Source organism: Crocodylus siamensis, chromosome 12 (genome assembly GCF_052110815.1).
Source record: "Crocodylus siamensis isolate JL-2025a chromosome 12, ASM5211081v1, whole genome shotgun sequence".
In the NCBI taxonomy this organism is placed as follows: Eukaryota; Metazoa; Chordata; order Crocodylia; family Crocodylidae; genus Crocodylus; species Crocodylus siamensis.
The window spans coordinates 45,899,519-45,914,657 of record NC_143406.1 but is presented as its reverse complement, the minus strand read 5'-3'; the positions used below and the strand labels follow the sequence as shown (position 1 = coordinate 45,914,657).

General features: G+C 55.4%; 1 protein-coding gene across 2 annotated transcripts in view; it reads right to left on the bottom strand.

Moving 5' to 3' along the window:
* RAI1 (retinoic acid induced 1) overlaps positions 1-15,139 on the bottom strand; it is a 113,069-nt gene that overhangs the window by 75,408 nt on the left and 22,522 nt on the right. The window lies entirely within an intron of this gene.

Genomic DNA, 15,139 nt, shown 5'->3' with positions numbered 1-15,139 from the left:
TTTTCATACGTTTCTCTCTCTCCTCGCAAATGCTTCCCCGCTTGGGTAGCTCGCAGTTTTCCTTTACCTTAGCGGGTCCCGAGAGCGACCCTCCCCGGGGCTCCAGGAAGCCCCTCCACCAGAATTACAGCACGGCTGGACCCGGGTTTCACAAGCGCGAGCGAAGTTAGACTGGCAACCCTCGGCGGACGCAAATCCCATTGAAGAGGCTGGGGCAGGGGCATGCGCGGCGACACAGAGATCACACCGCACAATACAGCAAAGCAGCCCTGCAGAAGCCAGATGTGAGATTCTCACACCCTCCCGGGCCCCTTCACACCTCTTAAAGCCTCCTAAAATGTCCCCAAAAGCCCTGGTTCCTGCCAGGAGGGGATTCTCCCCGGGGCAAGCCCTGCGCGAGTTCCCCTGCACAAGGCCTGCTGGCAGGGGACGCACCACAATGCTCAGCACTATGGGGGTTTGGGGCAGTGCCCGGGGGGCTTGCTGTAGGAGCCCAGAGTGGTGTAAAAACTAAACGATGCCGGGAACTTCTCCAGCCCCCGGATCCGTCCGGGGGAGCACAAGGCTAGCTTCTTCCACGGACGGATCCAAGTCCTGACTCTCATTCTTGGGTGTCGGCCACCAGCCTCTCCCTGCTGGGTCCCACCGCACCCTGCAGAGGAGGCCCTCCATCACGGACATGCCACAGCACACAACTCTGGTGCACACTCGAGGCCGCTGGCCAGGCTCCTCCAGAATAACTGCCCCAAACTCCCAGCTCGGAAAGCCAAGGACGGCAGGGTTAAGGTCTCCCCATCTGTCCCGTATCGGAGCACCGCAGCGGAGAGTAAAGCACACGTAGTAGAGAGGGGAACGCAGCGTTCAGGGACGCCTGCCGTCACTCTAGCTCTGCGCCAGGACCGGCACAGCACCGCATCCCTCCCGAAGCCTTCTGCTCATTGCAATGTTTACTGCCCTTCAGGAACTGCTCCCTGCATCCATCTCACTAAGCAGTGCACGGCAGCATAGGAATGAGGATGGCGGGTTCGGCTTTGCATCTTCCCAAGCGTACGATGCTCTATTTTCTAGCTCAGGAAGGTTGCGAGAGGTTGGGCTTTATACCCATCACCGTGGCCTTCACGCAGGACTGACCATGGCAAGCATAATATTCTGGGGAAAATACCGCCACTCGTGGAAGGCCATCTGGCCTGGATCTGAAAATGGCCGGGGTCCTGGGTGAGGCATTTGGAGGACGGGTGTCCTGTGGCTGTAACCACCCGTGAGAAGGGAGGTGATTGCACCGTGCACATCCTGCGGTCAGAGGGCTGGGATGTGGGGATGGCACAGGGGAGGGAGCCGCCGTCGTCACGAGCTGAGGAAATGAAGTCCTGGAGAAGAAAACAAGCTCCCATGTGCTCTAATTTATACAGGGCTCAGGCTCCTAGAAATGGGGAAGTCTGACAGCTGACTCTCAAACTAGCGGTTAAATAGTCACAAGGTGAAAATAAAGAAGCCAGAAGGCTGGGGGAGGTTATTAACATCTGGGGCAGGGAGGAATAGCCCCAAAAGCGATGGCCCCACTCCTCCGTTTGTAAATCCAGCCTCCAGAAGAGCGTGTTGACAAATGCAACTGCGAATACCTGCGAGCAGCTTTCCGCCAAAGTTGATAAGCTGCATACCAACTTCACGTATCCGGGGCGTACACGGATAATGGCTTTCAGCGTTCTCAGTGTGCAGTAAGCTCCCAGATCCTGCTGGGAATAGCTCTTAGAGATACCATAGACTTTATTCACGGGAGGTGGGGGCTGCTTTTGCAGAGCAAGGTTTGGACAAAAAACCCAGAAGACAGCTCTGTTTCATTCCTGTGTTGTTAGTTTTGTTGCTGAATTTTGCACTCGCTCCATAGGCACGGGCTCTTCGGGGAATGCAGGATTATCCTCAAAGCTTAGCAAAGAAAGAACCCAAATTTTCCATCACTAACTAAATAGGAAACTTCTGCCCGGCGGACCTCTAGGTGGGAAAATGGAAGCCACGTCCATTCCCAGGTGACTGAGAAACACTTGATGCTAACTCCGAGCCTGCTCTCCGTCACCATCTTCGAGATGGCAGGCAGATAGCCATCTGGTAAGGAAGGTTAATGCCAGGCGCGGTCTACATATGCACTGACGATAACCCTTGTTACGTAGCACTAGGAATAAATGCCCAGGAGTGGTTCCCGCATGCTGCGCGTGCTGCCGCTGCCTGAACGGCTGGAGCATGAGAGTCTGAGCTTGTAAAATCAAAAATCAAAATGCAGAAGAAAAGCCCCATACAGGACCTCATTCATTTTACAAGCCAGTCCAGCTCCGCGTGCTGTGTCCCAAATCCACATGTGGCTTAAGGTTAAAGGGACACCCGTTAATGTGATGGTGGCACAGCTGTCATTTCATGGAAAATGCTTTTAAGGGGTTAGGTTTTTCTAGCTGGCTACTCTTCTGATGTATAGTAGGAGGTGTCATCACTAATTGTCTTGGCCCTTTCCACTTAGTCGCATAGGGACTAATGCTTTGGAGACACCGGCACTCTCGTCTCCAGTTCAGAGTTAAGGTCACTCAGCACCTTATCGGATCAGGCCCTAATAGGGCAAGGGGTTGAAAGTCTTGCAGCCAGCTGCCTTCTTCTGTTGTTGATGATGATCCTGATACAAAAACCTGGCCTGGACTTACTATTTCTGGATCCCTCCTGGCGTGATCTCCTTGCTTTCTCAGCCTCCGAATATAAATGGGCTTGCAAGATGCTGGAGTCCCTCTGAGAGCCCTGCAGCCGGCGTTTGTCAAGCTGGGAGCCTGCTTTTGCTACAAAACCCAGCAGCTCTGATCAGGGGAAAGGAGAGGCTGTTTCTCGCCCCCCCTCCACACACACACACTCATAAAATGGAGAGGAATTGATTCGAGAAGCAAATCTCTTTTGTTCTAACCCTATTACTGTAACTGGATCTCCTCACGTTTCAGCTCAGGAGCCTAAAGCTGATTGCACAGTTTTCATTCCTGCTCGCAGTGCCAGATTGTCACACTCGCGCATGGCTGGGAGGGGGAGAGGGAGCAGGGGGAAAGGGAGCCGTGTCACAGAAAGCATTTGTACCCTGGAGCTTTGCACGAGGGGTGCGTTTTGGTAACGGGGGGAACCTGAGAAGAGCAGCCGGGAAAGCCCGGGCGGGATCCCACTGCCCCTCCACTTGCACGGTGCCCGCTCCGACACAGCCCTGCCGGTGCCGGCACGCGTTGTGCCCGCAGAACTGCTGATTCACAGAGCCCGGCATGGGAAGGTTTGGAACTGGGGGAAGCGGAGAAAGCCGCTCCGCCGCAGCTGCCAAGCGAGCCAAGGTCTGTAGCCGAGTAATTCCAGCTGAACGCCTTCCTCCCTGACCGCATTCAGCACGCTCCCCGGGCCCCTGCGCGCTGGCGATTAGCAACGCCGCTCGCATGTGAAGGCACTGCAGATTAAGCCACTTTGCACTCGTGCAACACCCGGGAGCCCAGCGCCCCCGAGAAGCGGCTCGCCAGCCCCCCGGCGAGGCAGCGCCGTCATTTCATCCCTGCTTTACAAAAGGAGAAGACGAGGCGCAGGGATTTGTCCGAGACCGCGCAGCCAGTCGGTGGCAAATTTGGGACTAGAAGCCAGAAGGGTGGAAAATTGGCTGGAGGGTCGCACCCAGAGAGTCGTGGTGGATGGGTCGGTTTCGACCTGGAAGGGTGTGGGCAGTGGGGTCCCGCAGGGCTCGGTCCTTGGACCGATACTCTTTAATGTCTTCATCAGCGACTGGGATGAGGGAGTGAAATGTACTCTGTCCAAGTTTGCAGATGACACTAAGCTATGGGGCGAAGTGGACACGCCGGAGGGCAGGGAGCAGCTGCAAGCAGACCTGGACAGGTTAGACAAGTGGGCAGAAAACAACAGAATGCAGTTCAACAAGGAGAAATGCAAAGTGCTGCATCTAGGGAGGAAAAATGTCCAGCACACCTACAGCCTAGGAAATGACCTGCTGGGTGGCACGGAAGTGGAAAGGGATCTTGGAGTCCTAGTGGACTCCAAGATGAACATGAGTCGGCAGTGTGATGAAACCATCAGAAAAGCCAATGGCACTTTATCGTGCATCAGCAGATGCATGACAAATAGGTCCAAGGAGGTGATACTTCCCCTCTATCGGGCGCTGGTCAGACCGCAGCTGGAGTACTGCGTGCAATTCTGGGCGCCGCACTTCACGAAGGATGCGGATAACCTGGAGAGGGTCCAGAGAAGGGCCACTCGTATGGTTAAGGGCCTGCAGGCCAAGCCCTACGAGGAGAGACTAGAGAAACTGGACCTTTTCAGCCTCCGCAAGAGAAGGTTGAGAGGCGACCTGGTGGCTGCCTATAAGTTCATCAGGGGGGCACAGAAGGGAATTGGTGAGTATTTATTCACCAAGGCCCCCCCGGGGGTTACAAGAAATAATGGCCACAAGCTAGAAGAGAGCAGATTTAGATTGGATATTAGGAGGAACTTCTTCACAGTTCGAGTGGCCAAGGTCTGGAACGGGCTCCCAAGGGAGGTGGTGCTCTCCCCTACCCTGGGGGTGTTCAAGCGAAGGCTAGATGTGTATCTAGCTGGGGTAATGTAGGCCCAGCACTCTTTCCTGCTTATGCAGGGGGTCGGACTCGATGATCTACTGAGGTCCCTTCCGACCCTAGCATCTATGAATCTATGAATCTATGAATACGGGGAGGCAAAGGTGGGAACGTGTGGTGCACACATTCCCCCACGTGATTGCTCCTACATCAAGTGCAAGGCAGTTTACTCCATGTGGGCCCCTTCCACCCAAGCATTACACCTCACTTAGCACGCGCTAAGCGTCCACAGGTAAAGTCAGCGTGCAGCAACTAACGCCCCATAAATCACTTCCACCCGAGCTTCCTTCCTGGCAAGTCCCCTGTGCAGACAAGCGCCCGGTGGAACGAACGTCTTCGCCCCCCCGGTGTCCACGTGGGGAGCTGGCGCCAGGCAGCCAGCGCGCCGTCCATCCTCGTCCGGTCTTACCGCACCAACCGCCCCAGGTAGACGACACAAGCCCTTCGTTTCCCAGTTCTAGCTATGACGCAACGCTCGGCTTGGTTTTGCAGCGTTTTTCTGCATCAAGAGAGATCTCTCAGCCTCTCGGTCTCTTCTTTCTGAAGCTCAGGGGCACTACTGTGGGCCTTGCACGACAGCGCCACGCTTAGCGCACGCACTGTCGGCAAACGTGGCTCGAATGAGGCCCTGGTTCTTCATCCTCTTCCTGAGCCTGATCGTCAGTTCACCCTGTGCCGTGACCCCCTTGGATCTCACATATTAAATGGCATCCAGTAAGAGCGCTTTTCATATGGGAGACCTCCGATACCACCTTGGGCGGGGAGAGATGCTGGGGTTTCAGCGCAGCACGTGGCGCTCTCCACCCTGAGCATGCAGGGAGCCAGCAGTACAAGCTCGCTGTCTTTCCAAAGTCCTGGCCTCCGCTCCATACAGATCCCACCACAATTCTCAGGAAGTTTTATCCTTTTGTCTTGGCCAACTTCTGCCTACAATGAACACGCTCGGTCTGTTGATCTCTGTCCAGACACTGAACGGCCTTCGGTGCTGCCGCTCCCTTGGAAGCACTCGCTACTCCGAAGTCAGCAGCATTTCAGTAACGGGGGCAATGATTTATATGGATATGCTGGAAGGGGCTTTGGGATCTTTTGCCTGGCTCGGCACTATACAGTCTAAGAGATTCCTCTTACGGTGATATGCTTAACGGTGCAAAGTGCAATGCAGCCTGCTGCTCAGCTAGGGTTTGGCCCTGCACCACGCAGACGATGCGCTTATCAGCAGACGGCACAAAACCAGGGCCCACGGGGAAGCTGACCCTGCCGTAGGAAAAAGGCGGCTGTGCAGCAAGGCCAACTATTGCTGAGCAAGAAGGGACCTCACAGGGAAGAGTCCAGCCACACACAAGGGCATGAACATTTTTACATAGGACCCAAAGCCACCCTCCTAAAAAGACCCTGTTCCGCGTCTATATTGCCAGAGCCATGGGACTGGAGGTGACCTCCTGGGGTGCTGAGTCTCATCCCTTGCTATCGCCAAGGCAACCATGACAGAGCATCGCTTCCATAAATGCAGCGTGCTGTATCACAACACCGTCACGTGATCGCGCCGTGGAGCGGGCCGTCACATACGTCCACGCCACCGCGCACTCCCGGCTGCGGAAGTGCAAAGGAAGCTGGTCCCATCTGCTCTGCGTCGTGGGGGCAGCGGGTTGCAGCCCTGCCACCTGGCTCCCTTTGCTCGGGAGGCGGCACCTGCCTTGCCCTCGAAATTCAAACACTGCCCTAGTGACAACAGCAGCACTGGCTGCAATCAGGAGCCGGCAAGCCTGCTTACATCGGCACCGGCAAAAGCCAGGCTAACCTGGAATGCATCTCAATGTGAACACACGGGATACTGAGATGGGGAGTTGGTCAGTGCCCCACACCCAAATCCACTGGCCTGCTGCCAAGACCATAGCCATTCTTGCCCGGTCTCTCCCTCTCCACACCTCATCGAGTCCTTTCTCCAGCTTTCCTTTTCCTTCCACCTCCCTCCCATTTCCCAGGCCACGAGTGCTCCTCCCTCCGATACATCACGCACGTGCTGGGCTGACGGCTGCTTCCTCCTCCCTCTCCTTGTCCTGCACCTGCTCAGTGGGGTGGGAGAGAGCTCGTGTCATACTCAGGGTGAGGGGCGGTCCACGACTGGCCCAGCCAGGGTGGGGAGACAGACTGGCTGTGAGGGGAAGGAAACCGAGACCAAAATGCTGGATTAGGTGGGCTAAAGGATGGTCGCTGGGCCCCATGGAAAATATCCTAATGGGCAAAGCAGGGCAGGAGTCCCATCCCAGCACCAGAGGTGATGGGGACGGCCTTGCTCCATGTCAGGTGCCCCCAAACCACAGCTATGGGCTCACGGCCCACGAGACCTGCTGATTGCCTGCCGTGCCTTCATCCTGATCTGCTGCGGGTGAAGGAGCCGGCGGATGGAGAGGCTCGAGGTTGACACTTTGCATTTAGCCTCGAGCCCCCAGACATGGCCGCTTGCGTCCAGAGCGCAAGAAGCTCGCCCCGGTGTTCTTCCCTGGAAGAAAACAGCTCTAAAACCAGAGGGCATACTCCTGCTCTGGTTATTGAAGCACAGGCGCCGAGATGGGAAGCGGAGCTGAAGTTTTTACATTAATCATATCAAATGCTATTCTTTTTCATCTATTTCAAGGCAAGTCAAAAGAGGTTCAGACTCTCCCCTGGCAAGCCATGGCGGATGACGTGAGGCCCGTCTCTTGCATTGCAAGTAGATCGTGTCAAGCAATTAGTAAGTAATCAGAAATGCAGGTCCAGCGGACAGGACTGGGGCGCTCCATGAAAAGGCAGCAGCAGGCGCGAGAGCCATCAAGGAGTTTCGGGTCAGGCATGGGAGGAAGCAGGAGCGGTCGGGGAACTGTCTGCAGGGATACAGCGGCAGCTGACTCTGCTGGCATAACCCAGCTCATGTTTTCCTTCTGCTGTAGCTAAGAGGCCCCAGGCATTCAAGCATAGATTTTCCCTCACTCATTTCCAACCTCAACAAGGAGCTAGGCCAATTTCAAAGCAAAGGTCCTCAGGCTCTCTCCCAGATACCTCATCCCCGGCCACCTGAGATAGCCTGGATGTTTTCTTTCCTCCTGTCTTTCACCTTATATTAACCCTCACCTTTACACCGCAGCCAGGCTTGCTGCTTACAGCCCCCAGCTCCATGCAGGCTGCGCTGCACTCGGCATCCTCCTTGGGGCTGAGTGCTACCCTCTCGGGGAGCCGACCGCAAAATACCAACCCGTTCGGATGGGCGCGGGCTCCCAGCCCTAATCAAAACCTGACGAGGTCCAGCTCCAGAAAATGTTTCCACTTCAAACCTCTGGCTTTCCTGGTATATTCTCCTATGTAAGACTTAGGAAATCTGGGCACACAAAACGCCGCCACGGGGGAATGAGCCGGGCCATTTCATAACAGACCTTGCACTTCTGTGCTCAACAGAAGTCCAGATCCAACCCGGGGCGGTGGCCCGGACCCTGAAGCACTGGTTCAGACTAAAAGGCTGGTGGTGGCCCTCACCACGAATCGCCGACTGCCCTTCACCCTGAGTATCGCACGAGCAATGGAAAAGGCAGAGGAGCCCTGTGGAGTCCCTGGACCACATCCATCGTGGGAACCGCGGCTCTAGGCAGCTGTGCCATCTGCACTGTGGGTCTGGGGACCAGCCTCCGTGGGACTGGCAGAGCACTTGTCCCCAGGCCGTGAAGGAAGCCTGGGCACTTTCCACCCCACACAGGGGATGAAGGGACGGAGGAGCTCGCCTGATCCTTGCAATGGGGAGGATCTGGCAATGGGGTTGCAAAACTGGGAATCTCAGCTGATCTGTCTGGAGGTGGAAGGGGAAGGAGTGACGTATGGACATAATTTCCAATGGTCTCCCCCAGCCCCATGCTGCATAACACTGATCCCAGCACGCAAACCCCACAAGTACCACCTCTGCGGGGGCACAGACAAAGGAAGCCTACTGCTCGAGGCCTTCCCAAGAGTGAACGGCCAGTCTGGGCACAGATCTCCCTGCACTTTCCTCCAAGCCCGCCATGCCACGAGCAGATGTGGCCTTGCAGGTCATGCAAGGGAAACAGCAGCTGGCACCGGAGCTGCGGGCGAGTTTCAGGAGGGGCGGCTAGTCCTTCCACCCGCCTGTCCTCCCCAGTCTAATCTCCAGCGTGGCGGCGCACAATGCTATCTGCTGGGCTGTCAGCCCTGTGCCGTCCCCCCCCCACCGTCTTCTCTGCAGCCGGAGAACTCTCCATCTGTCTCCAGATGGGGAGTTTTACCACTCCAGTCAAACCGATTCAAAAGGGAACAATGATGCTTTGTTAACAAAACAATTTTTGTATGTCAAACCCTCCTTCTTGCGGTTTCTCTCGGTCCCCAGTGGGTCAGCTTTGTGTGGTGTCCTACATTTTGTTGTTTCTTTCACATTTTTAAAGGCTCCGTATTTTCATACAAAAGGTGCCTGCGGAGCAGCTTTTATCCAAGAGGCATGATTTGACACATACGCCTATCACAATGGCGACAGGAGGCTCGTGATGTGCTGGTTAAGGCTGGTGGCAAGACCCGCAGAATGAGGAAGCATTATTTCCTGCGATTCGTGGCTCTAGGATAAAAAAAAAAAATTGCTGTTGGGCTGAGACTGTACCTTCGGTATACATGAGCTGGAGTCACTGAAGGGATAACGCGGCTGTGGCAGTAGAGCGGCTTGAGGAAGGCATGGCCCGGGTGAACCGAGAGTGTGGGCATGGCCCAGATCACACGGGTGTCTGTTGGGCTTCTATGAACAGCTACGCCAGCAGGTAAGTGAAGGCTGTGGGTTTAAAACCAGCTCAAAGCTTTCTCCTGTGGGCTGAAGAAGAGATCAGCGATCTGACCCACAGACCCTTTTTGTCCATCTTGGCTAGCAAAAGCCTCAAGGTGGGCAGGAAGCCCAAGCCTCAGACCTACCAGTGCATGCTGGCCCAACAGGTCCACTCACCATACCGCCTCTCCTTCTCCATCCATGGTTTGGACCCACCAACCACAACCACTTCTCCACGCCAATCTGAAGGCTGATCAGGGCCTCCTTTCCCACAACGGGCCCAGGCAAACAGGCACGACTCCTGTGTCAGCAGTCACCTAAACCTCCTTGTGCCATTTCCTTCTCCAGCAAGCCACTATCCAGCCAGGACCGTGGCTTCGTGATCCTCCCGGAGCTAGTCGGGGGTGTTCTTCCCGTTGGGCAACCCCACCCGGCTTTGCCTTTCTTCGGGTAAGGTGTCCTAGGTGCAGTGGAGACTCGGGCTGTCCCTGCAGAGGACTGTGAACGCTGCATGTGTGCCTGTCACTAGGCCTGCCCACGGCTGGGGTGGTGCTCTCGTCAACGTTTGGTGGCATCCCATTCCCACTGTCTAGACAGCTCCTCTCCTGGGCTCTCCTTGAACTTGGCTCCTTCATGAAGGCGAGAAGCCCTGCCACGCCGTACCAAACCTGAGGTCCAGTGAACTCAGTATCCCATCCCTGACTCTGCCCCGCTCCTCGCGTCTCAAAGCCAGGTGCAAAAAATAATCAACCCTCGACAGGATCTCATCCTTATCCCTACCACTTTGAGACTGCACGAAACACAAGATTTTGTATCCTTTCCATGTGTTTCTTAGCATTAACTACGATGAATCTGGATATTTTGGTTATCCACATAAATGTCTGATCCTTCTTTGAATCTTGCTCTGACCTTGGCCTCGGTGACATCCTGTGGAAATGAGGTCCACCATCTAATTACACACCGGGTATTTCCTTTTGTCGGTTTTCAAACCGCCTCCTTTTCATGTCACTGAATGGCCCCTTATTCATGTGGTATGAGAAATGGAAAACAGCAACTCTTGATCCACCTATTCTGCACCATTCATCACTGGTAACGCTGCCTGTTATTAAGGCTGTCGAATGCTTCACAGTGCAAGTTCCTGTTTTCAGCTGCTTATAACTTTGCCAAACTGTAATGGTTTGGGCTGACATTTTCCATGCTGGTGTTTGCTTCAGAATAGAGGATTTCAGCCCAAATGGTTCAGCCGCCTCTGAAAATAAAATCGGCGGGGGAGGGGGGGATGAATTGTTTTCCCTGTGTTAGAAGATCCTGGCAACTTTACCTTGGAGTAGCTCTAAAGGCCCAATGTGTTTTGGAACAGGGATTTGAAACTGGAAGTGTGGTGACAGTTATGTGAGGGACGTGTCTTTTCTCACACCCATGAAAACAGGTCCATCTTTGGCCACGTTGTAAGTCTTTGCACAATCACGATCTGCGCTGACTCGGTAGAGATGCACTCAGGTTAAGTAGCTAAGATCACCAAAGACTCTAGCACTCAACCCATTTTCTTGCATTGCAGGTTAACTCGTTGCTGAAGGACAGGCCAGAGTTCAGGCTGCTCAGGACGGTTTTGGAAAACGTCACACAGAGGTACGTCTCGGGGCTTTTGTACATCAAACCTTGAATGCGGCGGTGAATAGCAACCTCCGCTCAGTATCAAGGAGAGAGCGCTATACGACTGCTTGGCAAACAAACGTTAGTGCACACAAAAGTGCAGTCACCAGTGTTTGGAATCGGTAGGAACAAACAGTTCATCGGTGGCAAATCTGCCGGTCCTTACACAAATTTCCCTACGCTCCAGTGCAAGGCTCCTTATCACGTGTCTGCTCCTGTGCTTTAGTGCCCACGTTCCTCGGTAGTCGTCGTCAGAGCTGCTTTCCCCAGTCTATCCGGGAAGGCCAGAATACAAAGCGTGTGTCACCTGGACTCTTCAGAGCCAGAGAAGAACAGCAGCCTCTCCACCCTTCTCCAAACACTTCAGCGCCTTGTCGGCAAACAGAGGTCTGGGGATCCTTACAACAAAGAGCGCTGCAGCCCTTGGCTGAGTAACCAACCATCTCCTCGGCTGCTGCATTCAAAGTGGTACAAGTACCGAGACTATTCCCTGCCTCTCCAAGGGCTTCATTGCATTGGGGCACCGGTTTTCGCCCATGAGCCCAGCAAAGTCAGGACAGAGCAAGCTCTGCCCCTTTCCCTTTGTGCCTGGCACACAATGAGCACAGTTAAATGTAAGATGTATGCTCCAACTCTCTCAATGATGAGTTAAATGCAAGATCCACGATGATCTCAATGCAGAGTTAAATGCAAGATCCAACTCTTCCAATGATGAGTTAAATGTACAATCCATAGTCACTCTAGACTCCCCTCCCAGCTCTGCCTCTCAGTCCATAAAACACAAGGCAGTGGTCCAAAGATGAGCCTTATGGAGGCCAAAGTCAGTTAGGCTGGAAATGCATTCCCCTTCCTATCCACAGTGGGCCAGGCTACGTGCCCAGCCCTGAAACCAGACACGTGTCACGGTCCTGCCTCGATGATTCACCGATCGCAATGACGAGTTACGTCAGAACTGAGAGGATTCACCGAGCCCCTGGGGCTGCCCTTCACCCCGCTAATTTATAGCACTCCCATCCCAAGCTGATTGGCTCAGCTCTCCGTTGGTGAATGCATATGGCACCTGCCAGACTGCCTGTCCTAAATTGCTGTCTTCTTAGACAGCTTCTCAAGCAGCTACCGAGCATGGCTGGGAAGTGCCCCGTCTTCCTTCTGCTGTTTTGGGGCCCTCCGTGCCCCATCTTGTCCACATGTGCAGACGACAGCAACCAACTCCATGTCGCCTCCTTCCTAGTCCTCAGTCTTTAATTCCCACCCCCAAAAAAATATATAAATCAAATTTGCAGGATAATGTGTGGGTTACACCAGCATCATCCCCAGGAAGCAACTCAGCTGGCTCCCTGCAAGCCCCGGTGTATGGAGGCAATGTTGGACTTTCTCTGCAAGGGCTGCTCCCAGCTGCGCCAGGCCTGGTTGGGGTCCAAGTCCAGAACCGAGACTAGGAAACCCATTTTCCAGGCGATCTCAATGACTCCGTACCAGCATCGCCGAACAGGGAGGCGTTTGAGGGAACAAAGGGGAGGAAAGGGTGCACTGGGACAAGTGGTGTGACTGGCATGGGCAGGTATGCGCAGGGCAGGGAAACCCGAACTGAACGCTGCCGGAGAGGCGAGGCGGGGGTCGCTCGGACTAATGGACCGGGACTGGCTGATGGGGGGACACTGGGATTGAGACGCAGGGAGGGAAGCGGGCAGGGGGACAACGCGGGGGAAGCCAAGGGCTGCAGCCGCTATGTTGAGATGGGGCGGTCTTCCTAGCACGCCAGATGGGGCCGCACCGGATTTGGGTTCATTCCTCTCCAAAGATGCTCCTCGAAGACGGCCCCGCCGGTCTCGCAGGGATCTTTCCTCCATGCCCTTTATGCAAACGAGCCTCTGACAACAGTGCTATTATGCAAATTACCCCCCCCACACACACACACACAGCACAGGAGTAGGGGGGAGGGCGGCACGGGGTGTTTGCAGAGTGACAGTTAAACGGCCATAACAGATTTTCTTGTTTACTACAAACCCGAGGCAAATCCCTGTGGGGAAGAGACAGACGGGGATTTGGAGGGGCCCCTCCTCTGAGCCCGCTGCGCCTCCCGTGTCGGACCGCGCAATGCCAGCGCCTTCCCTCTGCAAGCAGCGTTGAGGCGGCGATGTTGCCGCGATGCCCTTTGTTTGTGACCACATGCCCGGGGGGGTGGGGGGGTGCGATGCCCCTACCCCTGCCATTTTGGTGGCGCCTTGTGCAAGTGCCCCAGTGAAAATGGACTCGGGGCGGGGTGGAGGGATGGCTAGCTAGAGGGGGACCGACAGATCAAATCCGCAGCGCTCAAGGAGCCCAAACCACTGGCTGGGGGCCGCGGGGGCCAACTCCACGTCCCGCTTCCACTTGCTGCTTTGCAAAATGGGGCTCTGTCTTGCCCAGGCCAACCTCCGTCCCTCTAGAAGTCACTGGAAACGAAGAGGAGCAGGGCAGTGGTAGAAGTGATGCACAATCGGAGGAGCAGAGGAAGCCAGAACCACCTTAAGGAAGCCACCCACAGCACCGTTAAAAATGACTAAATACTTTCCCGATATTACTTTTCCACGTAAGCAATTGCTATAATTGCCCTTGGGATATTGCATAATCAGGGATTATGATGGAGGGAGGAGAGGCTGCTCATCTCCTTGTAAATGAGAAGGGAGGTGGCCGCATCGCTGCGAACAAGAGAGGTGGCGGAAAGGCCCTGCCTCTGTTTTAAGCCGCCCACTTGAGGAAAAACATGTCTCTGAGGGAGAACGACTGTTCCCATGCCGGCACTTTGCATTGCCCGTCCTCCGGGCCCCACCGTCTCGCCACCCCCCGGGGCAGAAGTCCTCAAGAGGGGCTGTTCACGCCAGAGCCCGGAGGAGTCACGGGAGTGGCCGTTCCCCGACGCCTCGGGCTGAGACGGCTGCTTCAACAACGCTCCCTGCGCCCGCCGCCCCCGGGGTCAAGAGCGGGAGGCACGACCAAGCCCCCCGGTGTGCGGTGTGGCACGAGAGAGGCAAAGCCTGCCATTCAGCCTCTCTCTGGGAGTCTCGCACAGAGCGGCTGGTCTTTGATGCAGCCTGAGCATCACACGCAAGGACCGGCAGTTAAATTCCTGGGCGCTTTGGCTAGCGGCACTCGGAAAGGGGCGTCTGACTCGACCTCTGCAGGAGGCAGAACAGCAGGCTCACTCTTATGGGAAGCCAGGACCAGACCGAAGCCCTGCAGATCCTCTAATGCTTTCCCCGCAAGAGCAGGGAGTCTGCAGGGACAAACTGGGGATGCTGCAAACACCAGCGAATCTGCAGGCAGGCGGGATCCCAGGCACAGCTGCCACTCGAGTTGAAAGAGAATCTCTCTCAGATGCGGCCTTCGATACCGCACGGGGGCTTCAAACATCTCCGGGGCCACCAGCCATTAGATGGCAATGCTATTCTGCTCTAGCCGCCGCGTCTGTTCTGCTCTTGCACCCTCTTCATCACCGAGCGCCTTCCAGTAGCGCATGAAGCGACGTGACTAACATCTGTCACATGTTTGTTCTCATCCTCTCCCCGGGGGGGAAGCCTGGGCAGTGGAGTGTCAGATTTTGGTCGGGCTCCTTTCTCCCGCGCACGCGCATGCGTGCACTTGGGGGGGCTTTTTTTTATTTCGCGCACGTTGCTCGGTATTTGCGTTTGAGAAGGCAAAGTCAAAGAAATGCTAATCAAATACCGGCGGGTCATCCAGGAGAGGACATTGCTGACACGTACATACCTAGCCAGGCTACGGATGATCATTAGCATTACCGAAATATAATGCCATGCAAATGTACTGCCACGCCGGCAGTGGTTTCCCTTCGGCAACACAGAGCAGCCTTCACGTTTCCTCCCCAACGCACCCTGCCCTTGGAAGAACGACTTCGGGTCTCTCGCAACAGACCAGCGCTGAGTCTTGTTCAAGATGCGCTGATGCAGCAACGGCAGACCACATGCCCCCCACCCCGAGACTTGCATCCGGTACAGGCGAGGACCCTACCCTCACTCGACTCTCCGAATCAGCAAGCAGGAAGTCTTCCCAGGCCCGGCACCCAGCCTCAGACAGCCAG